The 16,096-nt window shown below is 30.8% G+C and overlaps 1 protein-coding gene across 1 annotated transcript in view; it reads right to left on the bottom strand.

Moving 5' to 3' along the window:
* The window catches only part of Tk (Tachykinin), a 61,495-nt gene extending 45,832 nt beyond the window's left edge, over positions 1-15,663 (bottom strand). The window contains exon 1 of the mRNA XM_077434542.1: positions 15,591-15,663. The gene's annotated coding sequence lies outside the window, so the exon portion shown is untranslated. The remainder of the gene's footprint in view (positions 1-15,590) is intronic.
* Positions 15,664-16,096: the final 433 nt, after the last annotated feature.

Below are 16,096 nucleotides of genomic sequence, written 5' to 3'. Positions count from 1 at the left end.
AAGAATCTCGTTGTAGGCAAGAAACGAAACGACTCTCGTATAAAACGAGACACATTTTTTCGCGTAAAAACGACATTCACACATCGGACCAAGTTTATATTTTCATAGCGTCGAATGTCAAACTATAATATATGTATGTACATATATAAAGTAATAAAACTATCTGGCAACAGTGCTAACATTAAAACAAATCAAAACACACGCATTGCAAGGCTAAAATGTCAATAAAAAATCAATTCCTTCAAATTAAATTCCTATCATTAAACTTTACTCGTATAAAAAATATTGAAATAATTGTCCTAAATTTCGACATCCTCATAACAGTGTTTCGATGTGATTTCACCATTCGTTGAATAAACGAGGAATTTCTCCGGAATTTTCAGAAAAAGCTTACTTACAATCGTATTACATACATATGTACATATAGGGTCTACCTCACGGGCCCGAATGTGAAACGCCCGAAAACGCAAATATCGGAAGGCAAAGATCGAAAATCGAAAGATCTTAAGTCTGCGGGCGCACATTAATACGGGAGGAAAAGCCTGTTCCTCTTGTTCCTGTTGTATCCTGCTCGCGCAAATTACGTGAGTATGTACCGTTTACCATGCACCCTTTTTTTTGATCTTTCGACTTAAGATCTTTCGATTTTCGATCTTTGCCTACCGATATTTGCGATTATATAATATGTACGTATAATATGTACATATGTATGTACATATCAAATTTTCGCGTATAGAATATTTTTCTTATATTAATAAAATACATAAATTAAGTTGAAACAACATTACATTTGAAATCTGTTTTTAAGGAAAATATTCACATAATTATTCTGCATAATGAAAATTATTTTAGTAATATTTTTATTAAATTTTAGTTTTTGTATTTACTTGTTAGGTCGGACTGAAAATGCAAATTTTAGGCTTCCCACAATGGAGCTAAACGAAAAATTGCGTCTTATCCAGGAAACATTAAATTAAAAATTTCATCAAAAATAACCTATACTTTCCAACCAATCGGTTTATCTAGATTTAAAAAAAAAAGGTGGGTTATTCCCATATATCTTTTTTACAATGTTTTACATTATTTTACTATTTAAAAAAAAGCGCTTAATATTCACCTATTTCGGTTTAATTGGGTGGATTATGATTAATTTTTACTAATTGACGTAGCCGTATTACCAGAAACTCCTATACAAAGCGTGTTTATACTCCTATAAACGCTCACAACCGCCATTTGCATGGCGGAAATGGTCTTTTTAGAAAATTGTTATTTTTTTCATGTTCTTGATTATGAAAGTTATACCTATTTTGATTATGAAAGTTGTCAAGAACTTCCCTGGATATCTATCTTTATTTAAAAAACATATGAATTTTATGAAATATGTCATATTTTGACGCAAAATGTCATATTTTTCGCTCTGGCCATATGGTAATATTTATTTATTTACACAATTTTAGCTATTAAGTTAATTTAAAAAAAATACATTCTTAATTATTTAACTCTAAAATTTTATGTTTAAATTATATTTTTCTGCTTAAAATATTTCTTAACCTACACAATACACCAACTTTTCTAGCCATTTTTTATGATGTATTCAGCGTGCACCTTAAAATTCAGTCTCGAGTCTATGTGGATTCCCAGATATTTTATATTATCAAATATTTCAAGAATTTTACCATCCATTCTAACTTCGTTAAATACATTTTTATTATTCAACCACATCGTTTTATTCACATTTAGCTTTAATTTATTTTCACACAACTAATCATTTACATAATTTAATTATTTATTTAAAATTTCAAAAATTACATCAACATTTTTTCCTATGACATATATTAATGTCCATATCATCTGCAAACATGATATGTTGTTTTTTAAACATGATGTATTTTACATTTATTAACTACCCTAACAATATCGTTAATATATAAAATAAATAATAAAGGTCCCAATTTGGACCCTTGTGGCACTCCATGAGGTGTTTCACACTCAGCAGCTAATACCTTATCGATTTTCACAATTTGCGGTCTATTATTTAAATATGACTTAAACCAATTTAAACCATTGATTTCTAATTTATATAACTTATCTAATATGCAGTATAAATATAAAATTCAAATCAACCTGTATACATTCAACAACAAATGCAATAAGATAATTCAATTACACCGCTAAAAGAATATGATAAAAAAGATAAGATATGCATATATACGGAACTTTTCCCGAGTAAATTAATTAAAATACAAATTGAACTTATATTTAATTTAAACTAAATTTCTCAACACAATTTAACGAGTCTCTCGACGGTGTCACTTTCAAACTTTAAAAATTGATTTAAAAACTTCAAGACGAACGGATCCGATCGCCACGCGCTGCAAACGAAGCAACCAATTAATGACATATTATGTATGTATGTACATACATACATATAATTCCAGATCAAAGGTATGTGTGTGTTCGATCTTTAACGGGTCGACGCGTGTGATCGTTCTCATCAAACCGTTAAACAACTGTGTCACGAGAGCTTTCGAGCTTTCACATCTGACGTGCAGCGTTCAAAAGCCTTATGAACTGCGCCGGTAAACTGCTCGTTCGAATGACTTAACCCCCAGCCAACCAAACGCGATATTAAATATTTAAACAGACAATTTCGGATCTTTTGTCGACGGAAAACGACCGCTGAATACTCTAGCTCCATCTGAATTCTGAGACATAGAATGGCCCGACGAGTGTGCCTATTTTGAATGACGGCATTCCCTACAAACGGGTTAAATAATTTAATCGCCAGTGGCCCGAGACTAAATGTCATTTGCATCGTAAAGTGCATGCGATTGCGCTTTTGCATATAAATTCGTGCAAACAGTTAGAAAATCGACACCATAAGAACACACTTTCGTTGCCAGCCCCCTCATACATAATTTGATGTAAATTCATGCAATTTAATCACAATATTTTCTGCCTCATTCCAAACTGTTTATTTTTAAGCTTATCTGACTCGAAATATAATAGATAATATACTTTTAATATATTATATTCACAATTATCTAACACATTTAAATAAAAATAGACTGGGTTGAAAGATTAAATTTAACTGAAGAGAATTTCAGATTGTATTTATTGAAATCGTTCAAATCAATGTCATTTCATATTTCATATAATATTCATATTATACATAATAACTATGTAAACATATGTAGAATGACGGTTCGGTATTTGTGATTGGCCGTTATTAAATTATTCAAAGGGTATATAAACTCAAAGTTATATTTATACTACTAATAATATTCCTCAGGTATGATGAATATAAACGTAATATGAATGTCTTATTATGAAAAATATATAAATTTGTATTAATTTTTGATATTTGCCTAATATATTGTAGCTACAGCAAATTTACATACCTACAGAAATTGCAACTTAATTGTAAGAAAGAATCATTAAAACTGTCTAATTACACACAAATTCCAAAATATCTAAACACATATCATACATACTTATCTATGTACATAAAGTAATTGTTTTATTTAGCTATATTTGTAAAATATGTATGTATATGTTATGTTAATGTGTAAAAAAATTGATCAGTATTATTCATGCATTCAATAATTATCTATAAGACATATAATAACTATTAATATTCAACATAAATGCAAATTTTCAAATATAGATTCATTTATTATAAACCTGTGTTTATGAAACGATTTTTTTAACAACATATATATATGTATGTTGATTTAAGGTCTATTCATACTATCCAGCAGTGCACGGTTACAGCGCAGCACAGCAGCTCACGTAAACGACAGTTTCTATTTATAATACACAGCAACGCATATTTCCAGCAAGTTCAACAAGTTTTAGCCGAGTGCCAGGCAAAATCGTCTTAAATATACATAACAGAATGTGATAGCACGGTGCAGTATTGTCAATACTGTCAAAATATGACTTTTCCGAAAATATTCATATGCACATGCTCACTTTCGTTACTGCGCGTGCACTCGCTACTATGATGTTATGTCATGCGTGAACTTCCACAGTGAACCAATTATTTTAGGTTTCCAAAAAAAAAAAACCGGTTATTCTTGATACATTACGGTGACATATACTGCTGTATAGTATGACCAGATTTTGTCGGCTACTGTTACTTGCTGTTACGTCTACGCACGATAGATATTAATGTGTCCATATAAAATGTACCGAAAAATACTTTTCATACTGCTGGTTACGTGTTAGAAATTAACACGGTTGAAAGCTTCCGCGAAAAATCTCGTACAAAACCCATACAAAAACATGAAATGTTAAAAAAAACAACGCGTAATTAACAACAGTATAAATAAACGTTTTAAGTATATAATATGTACGTGTTTTGATTAAAAAAAATTAAACGACAAGCAACCCCAACACAATTACGCAACAACAACTAAAATAACAATTAAAATATTTTACTTTACGAGTAAAAAAGTATCGCGTAAATTGGGGTGTGAGTGTACTATGAATCATTTTATACAGTGATGTACATATGTCCATACATGTATGTACGTACGCCGTATAATTCAATTCAATCCGCAGCAAAATTCTATAATCTCCGAGAATGTCAGCGATGTCTTTCGCGCTCAATGCACGCGCAACACTCAAAGGGTTAAATCTCGACGACACTGCAACGCGTTTTCAATTACTCCAAATATTCGAGAGGAAATTCGCTTGAGAGAGCGCTTTAATTGCCGAGATTTAAGCGAAATGGGTACACCGAACAAGACGATTACGTGCGTGTTCAAATATTATTGTTTATCGTTACGTAGGTATATATGCGTTTGTGAGTGTGTGCGTGTGTGTGTGTGTATATTTAAATTTCGCAAACTCTAAAATGTGCCTTAATGAAGTATACACATACACAGTATGTAATCGAATCAATTCACGCGCGGAATTAGTCAGTTATGTATTTACACAGGCAGAAAACAGAAGCAAAACACTGAGCTGAGATGGAAATCGCTATGAAAACGAACCGCTAATTTTCACGAAAAGGTTTTCCCCGATTTAACATTCTGAATACGAACAAAATGATGCGAATTAATTTTATGCCCGCTTCTTCTGATTTATTTTACTAACTTTTGATATACATACGTATATGACGAATCTCACGACTGGTTTCGTTCAATTAATGAATGTCAATGTAAATACTAGTGTTTAATGATTCGGCGCTGTGATGAAATAAACCCTATTCCTAAATAGTCAATCACATGTATATATATATATATATATATATATATATATATATATATATATATATATATATATATATATATATATATATATATATATATATATATATATATATATATATATATATATATATATATATATATATATATATATATTAAAAAAAACACAGATCCTTTTAGAATTTTCCGATTGTTTGACGGATCCAATAAATCGGTATCCTTTCGGCATCTTAAATTTGTTGAATTTTTTTAAAAAATATGTATGCTACCAACATAATGTATTTCTCCCGAATTTTTTATGTATCAAAAATTTTGTTGATTGTACATAGATGTCTCTATTGTATTCTATTTATTTATTTATTTATTTAACATATATTATATCTATGTATTGTTATGTTTGTAAAATTGCTAGTTCTTACGTACAAATATAATCTAACCTTAATGTTTCGCCTTGATGTATTCCTGTCATGGCATATTTGATGTACATATGTATGTATGTATATATGTAATAAAAATAAATAAAATATTTATACCATGTAACAAAATTGTATATACATACTTTGATTGACTTTTTTATAGGAAACTTAATGTACCTATATATCATGTTAGGAAGTTTCCCGACCATTGATCACGTGTAAGTACAATATTTCTAAAGATAATTTGACCGTTAAAAAATATAAAAATACACTTCAGTAAGCTTTGGAGATATAGATTGTTTCAAATAAAGCTTTTTCTTAGTCAAAATTCATTTCAATTAAAACACAACAATTCGATCGATTTTCTCGAAGGTTTTGGTTGCAATTTTAATCGCTCCCGAATGAATCAAAAACATTACAAATACTTATATTTGAAATAAAATATATTATATTATTACATTATTTTCGCAAACGAAATGAAAGGACGTCAAGTACGATGCGAATAATTGCCTCGAGAAACTCTATTTAACTTTTTGATTTCGAAACATGAGTATTTTCCGATAGCACACATCGCACACTCTTCGCAACAAATTACAACTTATGCCCCCCACACATGTTCGCATTCGTCAAAAATAAATCAATTTGGCCCTTTTTAAGAATGAAATAAAACGGTGGCCTAGAAGAAAAATAAAGTCCGAAGAAAAATTTTTCGCGTATCAAAAAGCGGGCGGCTTTCGCAATTTAAGTTTTATCGCGAATTGAATACGGATCAAAAATCTACAATAACATTCAATATATACATAATATTTACTCAAAATAAGAATAAATTCCATGTTCGCAATAATTTCAAAAGAAAATTTATAAATTCAACGTTGAATTCTCCTATTGACCGGTGAAACGCTTTTAATAAAACAGCTCGAATTATCTCTGAAATTAATCTACGATCTTGAGGTTTAAACCGTCCCAAAATACGAGAAAACGACGCAGAATCATTTATGAAAAGCTAAGCTAATACTACATTGTATGTATGTATGTATATTAAACAAACGAAATAATTCAATGAAGCGAAACTTTGCACGTGTGCGCTCTCGCCAATCATATAATATAATCTTACATATACAACTCGATTTAATTTAATGAGAAATCGTCTTGCTAATTTATCAACTAATACATTACTACAAGATATTAAAGACGTGCCTAAGATAGAATATGCAATATTTATTAACCATTGAATAAATATGTAATTATAAATGTATACCTTTATTAATTTATGATGAAGTTGAACTCCTTCATTTGAAGCCCTTTCGCATTTTATGTTTTACTTATGTATCTTCTATCTCGTCCAGGACTTATAAGAGATTCCCTTTGAGACGATCGTACTTTTATTTCATTACAACTGTATAGATTTAAATATATACACATATCGTTGAAAATGTGTATGTACATATATACATGCATAGATATACTTAATTAACCCTTTAAACGTTCCGAAAATATCTCATCATCTCGTCAAAAAAAAACACGATGAATAATTCTTAGAAGGCTTTCAACGTCCAGTAATTTTAATTGAATGACAAATTCAAATTATTCAACGACATTGATAAACCCTTCGGGGACATTCTTCTAATTTTTTTAATTTTTTTTTCACACAAAAAACTGCGTTCGAGAGCCTAAAGAGTTAAATTTCAAAACTTTTGTTTGAAAGTTTCCCATTCGCTTTGATGAAAATTGCATAAAATTTTATAATTCCTAATTTCCAAACTTTCAGATGGATACTCTAATTATGTATATTATTCGCCGTATTTAGAACAACGAGGAACAACTGTCTTTCGGCAGATTTAATTAAAAACTCCCATTTATGTACAATTAACCGAATAAACAAAAGTAGGCGAGGAGACCGATGCGGTAATAGTACAATTCATCTATATAAAGTCACTTTACTTTTGTTCCATTATTACACTGTGGATGGTCGGAGAAATTGACACTTTAAGAACCGCCAAACCGGGCTTCATCTTCAATGACAGCATCCGGCCTTTCGAAATCGCGAACAATTCGAACGGCCGATAACTATAGGTATATTATATTTCAGACCATTCACACTGAAACGGTCATTGTGTCAACTTTGCGAAATTATTAGTTAGCGATTTTCTACGCATTATTTGTGTATTATATAAGCACGTCTACATATGTATGTGCATAAATGAACACATGCAGTCTTGATTAAAAAGAGCAGTCGAAAAACAAAAGCTTAATGTAAAATTTTTACCGGTTCAATTTCACAGTCTATGTAGTCGTGGAGATGAAACACGGTTGTTATTTTACAATTATTATGTGTACGAATTTCGCTCGGCGAAAGCTTTCTCAATCTTATTTCAAAAAGAAAAATATATTATACTTCCAGAGAGTTTTAAATCGAAATGCACGGCAATTGCCCGTTTGAAAGTTTGCCGCAAGAGTAATATAATGCAATTGTTCGTTTGAAGTCCGCTGTTTTATAATTTGTTTGCGTAAAAATAATTTTAGAAGGGTTCGACATAAAAGCTCGCATTTCCAGTACTACCTATCTCGCATTTCTAGTACTTCCGGTACTACCGATCGCTCATAACAATCTCATTTCGTTGTGTAACATTTAAAAATCTTTCTTATATAAATCCAATTTCAAAATTTTACATGTAAATATGATTTGTTTTGATTTTGACGCAAATTTTGTCATGTAACGATTCACGGTCGAAAGTCTATCTAAACAAAGTAAGCATATAATATACATATGTATGTACATAGATATAGCGAAGCTTTAAATCATTTAACTTCACCCGTATAAGCGTAATGATGTTCATGCGCAATCATTTCAGCTGCAAAAAAGAACAGCAAAACCGCTGAAAGTCGCACACGGTGAAATGAAAGCTTTAAAAATGACAGAAAAACGCGGGGGAAAAAAATACCACAATTGAATACAGCATCGGATTTTCCAATTTGCGCGGGTAGCCATCGAATTCGAACAAAATTGCAGTTAATTCGGACACATTGGGTATGCAAATTCGGAGAGATGCCATTTTTTTAAAACGGTCACAGCCACTACCGCTAATCCACTTAACAGCAGCCCGCAGTATTCGAAGCTCGGAAAGCTTTTCGATCCGTTCGACATAACCCTTTCTTGTTTACGCGCGTTCAATCCTCGGATTTTGCCTCATTATCCTTCATCCTTTGGGACATACCTGTACATATAAGAAGAAAAAAATGCCTATTACTGACGTCTGCCTTTGGGGATTTTCAAAAGTCGTTCGAACACGCGTATCTCATGACGCTCAAGTCTTTCAAACACGAGAAACAAACTGTCGTGAGATGTACATATCTTTTGCTGAAAATCACCACCCGTGCGATATTACACGCTGATATTTTCGAACAAAAGCCCATTCATTCATAGTCCATTTAAACGAGAGAACTAAAGCGAAATTAATACATAAATTGCGTGCCCTTAAAGACCTTTACTCGCACAGGACGATAGCCTAAATGATCAATCTATTTTAATTTCAGGAAATTTATTTGAACACACTGTATCATTTCTCAATTATAATAAGACTAATATCATATTTTTACACGAGTTTTCGATCACATATACGTATATATGTAGATATGTATGTGTGCACGTCGATAGGCTTAATGTGCAATAGTTATCGGGAAGGATTAGGTTAAATTAGGTTAGTTACAAACGATTTCCGGATCAAATTACATTGCAGAGTACGCCTATAACTAACCCGTCAGAGAAAACTTAATGAAAGGTCAAAGTCGAAGTTTCCAAGTGAAACTATTCCAAAGGTCTTCGATACATACAAATTGAGCCTATCTATTTTATTATACGTATTATTTGCATATATTTTATACCGGAGTAGTCGAATTCGAATGTCCGTCGAGCAGAAAAGACTGTTATTCAGCGACAACTATGTATTTACAGACCGGACATCCGGTTTTCCATTGAAAATTCGATTATGAAGAGGAAAAAATAATTTCATTTTCTCGTTAACGACTTCTTCCGACGCGAAGCAACAGTGAGATGCACATAAATGGAATCGAGAGCTTTTTTGTGTTTAACAAAATTATGATAAAATTGTTTTTAAGGCTTGAGATAAGTTAATAATCGGTTAAACAAAAATATTTCTTTATTCCACAAAAAAAAATTAAAATACCTTCGGACGAAAAATACATCATCATGTATCTACAAACTTAATTTTCAAGCACCCGTATATGTACTGTAATAAAGACTGGCGAAATACATACATATATAGCATGAATGAAGCTCTCAATAAATTTTGAGTGAAAGTCTTACCCTATTGTGTAATTATTGTACATATAATATAAAATATACTATACAAATATATCTTATGTCAATATTTTCGTTAACTAAATGAAAATTTATTCAAAATCATTACTTTGTTATTCATTCGGTTTCATAGTCACCATACGTTGTTCAAGTCGAAACAACGATACAAGATAACACTATTCTTAGACTCGTTAAAGAAAATTGGAACTCAGGTAAAACGACAAAAAATTTCCACGGGAAAACTCTTCATACAAAGCACTCCAATATACGTAAATCTTGACGGTTACAAAAAAATCAAATCACCCCAAACGCTGTCAAAGCATACACATACAATACAAATACAAGTATCAACTTGTAAGATTTGCCCAGATTCAAATTTGAATTAAAACGACGACTATGTATGTATGTAGTATATACAACGGTACGAATGGCCGAAATCTTAGTCACGTAGCCCGAAGCTACGTGCCGAGGTACACTGAGATGGAACACGTATGCAATTTCGCTCTTTAATATCATCGAATCATCGTCACAATCATCGTTTCAAAATTTCCTGCATCTCCTCGCCGACGTCGTAAAGACCTAACCTACGTCAAATACACAATGCCGCCGGTTTGAATGGTAGTCTCCTTAAAGGAAACACACATAATAGTAAAAGCTTTCGCTCTTTATCTATCGTATGTAGGTACTCGACGACGTAAAAGTTTAATCAAGCTTCGGACGTAGTTATTCTGTGCCATATCTGTCGGTGAAATACTCGACGACTCATCCTCTAAACGTTGTACCTACAGATGTACGTTTTGTTAATTGTTAAGTTTTTATTTGCTCACGTGATTAGTTTTTGCCTCCTACTTATGTACATACATATACTCAGTCACGCTTACTCACACTCCCTCTCTCAGTAATGGAAAACTACTCGAACTTGAGTGTAATATTCAAGTTTGATTTGTTTTGAAACTTATCTAGAAAAAGACGTATGTACATACGTACTTATGCACTATGTGGTTACGTTTCGCTACACTCTGTATGATTTTATTGCGAAAAACTCTAAAGCAAATCTACATATCTGTATATGATACAGATAAAAGAATGATTCATATTCAATATGAACAATACATTGTACATTGTTTTACATGCATACATATATCGAATTACGAAAATTTAAGAACTGATACAAAGATGTCTGAACATAGGGCTTCCAGGCCGGCTTAAACCGAAACCGAAAAGCCGGCTTTTTGGCCATATTTCAAAAAACCGAAAACCGGTTTTTTTAATGTATTTTCCTCAAAACTAGCAATTATGAATTTCGAATTTCTAAGAAAGATCAAAATAATTGCGTATATCTAAACTCTCTTAGGTAATAGGCGTATATTTCTTTGAACGACAAAAAAAGGTACATCACTTAGCGGTTTCTTTGAGATTTAGTAATGGACGAAGACCAGGTCATAATTATTATTGAAAGTAGTTTCAATGACCTACACAAGTTCAGGTATAAAAGTATAGAAAACATTATTATCGCAAAACCTTGTACTAGACAACAAAAACAAGTAGTCGTAAACTCAAATGCGTTATGGCAAAATGCATGGGAATTTCCGGAATATAATTGATTTTTCTTCGAAGGAATTCAAAGCCCTTTAAATTTTGAGGCCACATACCTACTTTTCATTATGGTTTTTAAATGTTTGTGATATACCGTTTCTAATGAATTTGTTTCCGAAATTTGCAACGGTTTGACAAGCTTTTGGATTTTTAAGCTAAAACAGTTGCGTAAAAATAACTTTGAAAGATGGAAATATTTCAACGTTGAGCGAACCTCAGAGCGAATCTCAGCAGTATTCTTAATATTTATTCACGATTCCACAATTATAGTTTTTCTGCGAGGTAACACATTATTTTTTTAATAATATATTCTTGATAGTTTTGTTATTTGTGGGTACTTAGGATACCATTTTACGGCTGTGATATATTATATAATACAAATTGTATTATTTGTAATAATAAAATATAATAATGATCTTATGAAAGTTCATAAAGTTTATAACTCAATTTAATTTATAAAAAACTATTTTTTTGCAATATATAATATATATTTACATTTATTTTTTTCGATATAAAAATTTTAAACTTAAAAAAAACTTAATTTTCTGAAACCGGAGAAAGCCAGCCAACCGGCTTTTTATTTGGAAAAAACCGAAAACTGGCTTTTTCTTTCGGGCGGTTTTTTGGAACCCCTAATTTGGACACTACGTTCTTAAAAATTTGAATTTGAAAATTTGAATTTGAACTACATATAATATATTCGTTTAGGAACATCAATATTATTGCAATTTAAATATATATACATATGTATGTATGTACATATACAGAGCCGCCGAGAGGAATACCGGGCCCTGGGGAAATATTCCTATGATAAACTAAAAAAAATATATTATAGACATATTTTTATTTATAAAAGATCTATCAAAACTATTAAAAAAATACCTATATTTTGGTTGCTATTTTTTTTTTAAATAATTGAATAAGAAAGTATGATAGTAGGGCCCCTCGAGTATTCCGGGCCCTGGAACTTAACCCCGACTTCCCCCCCCCCCCTTAAATCGGCCCTCTAAATATATGACTACCGTCGGCATTTACAATATTTTAAAAATACCTCGAAATCAAAACTAGTAAAAATTTATCAAAGCAGTTGATAAATAGTTATTTTTTTATGAAAATGAAAATATAAAATTTCATACTAAGAAAGATAAACCACCGTTTTATTCAAGAATTCCACAAAAAGTTGAACGCTAGTATTTATACGACTCGAATTAGACCCGAAATTTGATACTCTGCTTACATATTTTTCACGATGATTTGTCAAATTTCAGCTGTATCCGATTCAATATAATCTATTAGAATTATAAACTCGGTAGCTAATGTAATGCATTCAACGTATCCATCAATAATAATAAACCTAGATATCGCGTTTTAAACACAATCACTATATTTTGACGTAATATGACACTTTTGTTATAGCCCTGTTGTAAAAATACGAAACGTGTGTAGCGTTATATCATTGTGAGTTAAAAAGTCAAAGTTCAATCATAATTATTTGAACTATTCCTTATCTATTCGATGTAAAAAAAATACATATGTGTAAATAAATCTTCAATATCGAATGTGCAATTTAACGAATTTCATAGGAATTCGTATACATACATATGTATATATAAAATCATATTAAAGAGCAATTAATTCACTGCATGTTTGCTAAATAGATGAATTTCATACGAATTCGTGTTCATTTCGAATATTATTTCAACCACATATGGTTATGTACATAGGTACATATGTATGTACATACATATTGAATTTAATATATTTTTTAATGCAGATAAAACAGGATAGTATATTATAAGCATACATACATATGTAAGCAATTTACTAAAATTAGCGTTATAAACATTTTATTACGTCAATCAAAGCTTTTTTCAAAATTATAAAATAAAATTCTACAGAGGGTTAAATGACTAGATGGTCAAATTTAAATCTGTTATTTACCGCAAAATTTAACTGTTGGAGTCGTAAAAATAATCATAAAGGAATTTGACGACTCTTCCCTAAGTGCGATCTCTCTATATAACCACGCACTGTTATTATATATTTTAATATATACAAAAATTATAAATTGCATGTTGACGAAATTAATGCCACATATGTACATATGTGTGCACATATAAGGAATTCATTTTCAACAGAAAAATAAATATATATATAGACCGGATCGCGTTTTATTTTAGGCACGCCTAAAATATAATAAATTGGAACTTTTTTCGCAACTTTAGTAATTTGTTTAAATTTAATCAAACTAGAACATCATTAAACTTTATTACATGTGCTATTGATGTTGTAAACAAGAACAACTTTATAAAAAAAATATTTTATTGAAAACTGATATTTCATCATATTTTTTCTGAAAAATTCTAATTCTAACAATCTCCGAATTTACATATATACATACTTCGCATTAAAATGTATCTTTTTTAATCTACGCACATAAATCATATAATTTTTTCCTACAAATTTACTATATCTTTTTGTATACGAGTACGTTTGGGTGCACTACTTTTTCAAACCTAAATTTCAAATAGTACTGAAACAATATCACAAATATGTACATGTTTGTTATCGATAAAAAAAAAGAGCAAATTGATATATTTAAAAAATTATTTCAATTTAATTTACATATATTTTCCTCCTCTACTGTAGAAGTCTAGAATTCCTATGCGACCAGGTTTCACGATATTAATTAAATTAAAGAATTTGAAGAAGAAACAAAAGGATAATAAAGACACATATAAACCGAAATTTATTTAGAAAAATTTCATTAAAAAGCACAAAAAAACCATATTTTATAAGCAATTTTATTTGTGCATATTGGATGATTGCATAAATTCGTGCCCGATTTTAATGGTAAACGGGTACGAACATATGCAATCATCTAATACACATCGTATAATATTTGTATGGTTTTTTTCAATTTGGAGATACTCTACATTTAAATATGTATGTATTAGAAAATTTTATTACCAAAGTTAAATAAAACATATAATATGTTTGAATTAAACGAGCCGCTTTATTCGAAAGTGGCGGAAGTTCAATTTTCAGTTCCAAAAACACTATTTGTCTTAATCACTTATTTTAATTTGATATGTTCAAAATCTCGAAAAAGCAGAATAAACATATTACATAAATTATAAAAAATTACAGGCCATCAGTATTGTTTTAAATATGGTTAAACGAAAATCAATATACTTATTTTTTGCGAAATATTTCTCAAAATGAGTAAAAGTGGACCCGTGCCACTTTCAAATGTAACGGCTCAAAGACAACTCGTTTAAAATTCTGAAATATATTAAAAAATCAAACTTCAGAAAAGTTCAATGCTATTTACAATGTCTTTTGATCTACATATTCGTAAATATGAAATATAAATTTCACTAAACTATGTAAAATAATATTTCAAAATGTGTTGTAGAATTACTTAAGCAAAATTTTATATACCTATACATATTTTTAAAATCAATGAAAATATATTATAGTTGTAATAATTTTTCCTCGTCAAATTTTTTATGTATAAAATGAAAATAAAATATTTTTTATAAATTATTAATATTATATAAAACTGTGAAAAATATCATGACTGAAATTCAATTGAAAAACGAACGAAACAACCTATCAAAAAAATCATTCAAAATCTGTCGATTGTAGAAAAACATTCAACGTATTGAAATATACTAAATAATATATATATGTAGGTGTATAAAAATTTTACAAAACACATCAAGACATAAATTTCGCCCAAAAATCCAATGAAAGCTCACGTACAACATTTGCCGTATATATAATATAATTAGTCGAATATTCACACATGCAATTATCCAAAAATTGATTACAGACCGAGAGCAAATTACAGATTCGTTAGATCAGTATTAATTGCACACACCTACTACATAGAACGTCAATTTTCAAACTTACTCCGCTCTCGAATTGAAATATTCAACGCGGAGAGGTCCAGCGCAGTCGGAAAATCGGAAAATCGGAAAATCTAAAAGAAAACAGAACACGTCCAGATAAAAAGTTGGAAAAACGTGGTCGACTCACCTGCAAATTCGGTGGATTCTGCAGGCGATGTTCGGATGTGATGTCGGTGAGTCTGCGAGCGCTGCTCGAAGATCACTGCGTGCTTCGTCTGTTCTGTCGGCGATTTTACCGCCACTGTCGACCAATGGCAGCCATCCATCCCTCCCCACTACCAGCCGACGACCAATCAGAGGCCGTCGATCTGAAACGAACGCGAACTTAACAAAACGGCGATCCAACAGTGCGATGGTTTGGTAAATTTAGAGATGGTATCGATCTGTAAGGTTTTTCTGCAAATTCGCGCGTCATTCTCTGACGTCGCCTATTTTTATATTTTGATATTCGATTGGATTGATTGCAGTTGAAGGTTTTTTTACTGTCGGAAAAAATGCACCCTTGAACTTTTGATTGAATGTCTTTTATAGTGAAAATAGCTGATGCTACGTGTGCAAATGATATGTGGGCTGTTGTCGTCAGTTTACATATAAACTTTGCTTTACGAGCCAGAGATGTATGGTTTGACAATA

Source organism: Arctopsyche grandis, chromosome 7 (assembly GCF_051622035.1).
Source record: "Arctopsyche grandis isolate Sample6627 chromosome 7, ASM5162203v2, whole genome shotgun sequence".
NCBI lineage: Eukaryota > Metazoa > Arthropoda > Insecta > Trichoptera > Hydropsychidae > Arctopsyche > Arctopsyche grandis.
This window is presented reverse-complemented; position numbering and strand designations above follow the sequence as displayed.